The following is a 4,010-nucleotide window of genomic DNA, read 5'->3' as shown; positions in this document are numbered from 1 at the left end:
GTCAAGAAACAAATATTTCTCTTTGCGATTTGAAATTCCATATGCTATTGACAAAGGAATTGTACTTGGTCATTTTTATCCCACAATATACCACCTTACTATAAATCTCTCACAATGTGATAAGACTAGCCTCACCTAAGCAATAAATTCTCTCATATTAGTGAATGACAAGTCCAACACAAAGGAGGCTTCCCTGTTAGGACTTGAGCTTCTTAAGGCAAGATACAATCAAGTCTAAGATCTTCTAAGTAGCTACCCAAATCACCACCAATGGAATGCATCAAGGATATTAAGTTTAGGTGCACAATCAAGGAAAATTCTAGATTTGGCTTAGAATATTCTAAGATTGATCTAGGGGGTTTATTAAGTAACAATATTATGCAAAACAATTCCCAAACCATTCAAACCTGGAATTTTCCAATAATTGTCATAAAACTTGCAAAAAATATAGGAAATTAAAACAATAAACAAGTTACAATAACAATACAATTTAGCTCTCAAAATGAGTTATAAACTAGTAGAAAATAGGGCTAAAATAATGAATAAATTTAGGGTTTTATTAAATTTAAAAATATAAAAATTACAATACATATAATAACCAACCAAAAAGGATGCTAGCCTTAATTATGCAGCAACATAAATAAGCAAGGAAAATTTTATGTAATAAAATGATTTTAGGTCAAACATGTAAGAAAAGCATAGAATTTGAGGTTGAAACATGCATGAAAACACTAGACATATGAGTTTTTTGATGGTATAAAATTAAATATATGCTAAAAAAACCCTAAATTTACCCTAAAACATTAAATGTAATTTGAGCTTATAAAAGATGATTGATTAGTTTAGGAGAAGACTAGTGCGTACATTTTTTCGAGCATAACAACTTAAGACTCCCTTTAGAGGATGTAAGTAGATAATAAGGTGATGTCTAGGGCTGTCCACTACAAACCCTAGAAGACTTGCCTAGTACTTTACAAACTTCAAGATAATTCAAGGGAATATACTCCACTAGTAATATTCTAAGGGTTTTAAAGAAAGTATTTCCCCAAGAAAAATACAAAGATAATGCACTACCACCACTAGAGAAGTATACTTGTAGTTACAATCATCCAATTCAACAAGACTAAGTGAGCCAACTTACACAAAAAATCATTTCATCTATAAGACCTAGTCATGAGCATTCATAAAGTTGTAAAGCCATCCACAAAACATCTCCTTAAGAAGTTGTTATAGCTATCCATTGATAGAGAATATAGAAAAAATAAAGTGAAAGTAGATAGATTGTTGTTCTCCATGAGTTTTAGTGATGAGTTACAAATGATAAGTACTTCTCTTATTTGTATGAGATATCTAGCACTCTTTTCACTAAAATAATATTTTCCTAACATAATCCCTAATAAAATAAAATAAAGTCTTTATATCTTATAAGACCTAGAGATAATGGCATATTACATAAAATATTCATGATACAACAATAGATAGGTCTAAATATGAGCGGACGAGAGGTGCTCCAATGGATGAATGATAGACATACATTGGAAAACTTTTCTTTCTTACCAGTTAGATGTTTCTATGTGGTTGTGTGGGGGCAGACATTGTCCAACAAATGAAGGAAGATGATGTTTTGTGGGATTTTCACTAGGGTACACCCCAATATAAATGATATTGGCCATGACATATTTCAAGACTCTACCTTACTGAGAGCCTATCATGATCAACCACTAGCTGGAATTGACCTCAAGTTGTACGAGTCTTTAGTTGTAGGCTACTAAATAGCCCTCTGGATGAGTAGAACCTCATAACTTTGGAGACAAAGACTCACCTGGGTAGTAAATGTGCTCAAAAGAAAAGATGCCATCCATAAATGCATGTTCCAAGTCACACATATAGCACACGTGTCTCCTAGATTCAATGGGTCACTCAAAAATCATGTGTAGGGGATCCAAAAGTTAAATTCTCCCTCCAAAGGGTGCAAGGTTTCATCCTCCAAGTGACATATCATCTCCAAAAGGTGCAACATTCCATCAACAATGTGCCACATCCTCTCTACAATGGTGCCATGTTTGAAAGAAGTGCAACGTTCCCATGAGGAAATGGAACATACTCTTGACGAAGGTGGGATGGCCTCCTCCAAGTGTGAAATTAATCCTTTAACATCCTCTAGAGGACCCAATAATAGCCATGTAAAGAATTCGATCCAAGAGTGGGGTTTGTTGTGGGGAAAAATGCCTATGCAGGACGATCCTATCCACCTAAGGTGTGACAGTGCCTTAGCAACAAACAGATACAGCTATTCTAGTATTCTTCCTTCATGCGGAAAACACATTACTCTAAAGAGTGAGGAGACGATGGCTCCCATGCAATATATATAGTCTCGTCCAAGGAGTAGGTTATAATCCAAGGGTCCTTGAACGATCATCACGTTCATTTGAACGGTCTTCCCTTTCAATGTTACGGGCACATTGGGGAGGATCCCTAAAGGTCGACTGGTTCCTTTATCAAAGCCTGATAGATTTCTCATTTCAGGCCTAACACCTCGACCGGGGGGCATGGGTATATTATAGTCGCCGTTGACTATTTTACCAAATGGGCCGAGGCGATGCCTACATTAGATAACACTGGTGAAGCAGCTGCCCTTTTCTTTTTTAATCATGTAGTCGCCAGGTTCGGCGTACCACAGGCTATAGTTATAGATCATGGATCGCATTTTCGCAATCATATGATGGTTGAATTAGCTGCCAAGCTAGGGCTATCTCATGACAGCTCTACCCCGTATTATCCGCAAGCCAACGGACAAGTTGAAGCGATCAACAAGGTCCTGAAGCGTATGTTGCAAAGGATGATCGGGGTTCACAAAAGAAGGTGGAACCTAATCCTGTACTCAGCCTTGTGGGCTTACCGAACATCAGTAAGAAATGCGACTGGGTTCACACCTTTCCAACTGGTGTATGGCCTGGAGGCAGTCTTACCAGTCCAGTGCGAAATTTCGTCTCTTAAACTCGCAATCGACCTCCTCCCCGGAACTTCAGAAGAAGAGGCCTGTTTCTTGGAATTAATCCAATTGGATGAAACCCGTCGTGACGCCGCTTTGGCTAACGAAGCCCATAAGAAACAAGTCAAGGCGCAGTTCGACAAGAATGTCAAACCCCGTGTCTTCTCAGAAGGTGACTTGGTCTTGCTTTACGACCAAGAATCCGATAAAATTGGGAGCAGGTAAGTTTAATTCTTTATGGATGGGACCCTATATTGTTAAACCAGTGTTAGCAAAAGGGGCCTACGAGTTAATGGATTATGACGGAATTCAACTGGCACAACCCCGCAATGGGTTGTACCTCAAGCGTTACTATGCTTAGATAGTAACCTGTGTGCTTTTGTTGTATTTTGTTTTCGCTAAAGTGTTTGTTTTGATCGAGTAATCCACCTTTTTACATTTATTGCAGATGTCGAACCTTTCTAAGACATGTGTGGGATATGCTGACGGAGCGAGTCGTAGTTCGCGGAACCTGTCCTCTGCGGCCTGGGCCATTTTTGATCCAAGCGGCGAGTTTTTAAGTTTCAGAGGTGTGTGTATTGGGCAATCAACGAATAATATCGCTGAGTATGGCACGTTGATAAAACTACTCTCTGATGCCATCACCCATGGTATACGCCGACTAATCATCAGGCTAGACTCACAACTCATGATACTACAACTCAATGGTATATATTCCGTCCGCAATCCAGCTATTTATCGTATGTTTCTAAGGGTTAAGATTTTGGAAAGACAGTTTCCAAAATCTTAACCCTTAGAAACATACAATAAATAGCCATCACTAGCCCAACGCAGCTAGCCAGTGTTCCACCTGCGTTGAAGGTCAAACTGCCTTAAGGCAGCTTGACATTCAGCGCAGGTTTCGAGTGAACCAGCTGTGCTGATGGCAGAGCACCCTAACAAAACCCCAAGTGCTCAGGGAGACAGGGAAACAGGCACAGAATGGAAAATAATGTATTGTATTGTATCGTATTACAGG

This window comes from Pinus tabuliformis, chromosome 6 (genome assembly GCF_031772625.1).
Source record: "Pinus tabuliformis cultivar Carrire ecotype Pingquan chromosome 6, CPIR1, whole genome shotgun sequence".
Classification (NCBI taxonomy): domain Eukaryota; kingdom Viridiplantae; phylum Streptophyta; class Pinopsida; order Pinales; family Pinaceae; genus Pinus; species Pinus tabuliformis.
Note: the sequence above shows the minus strand (reverse complement) of the source record.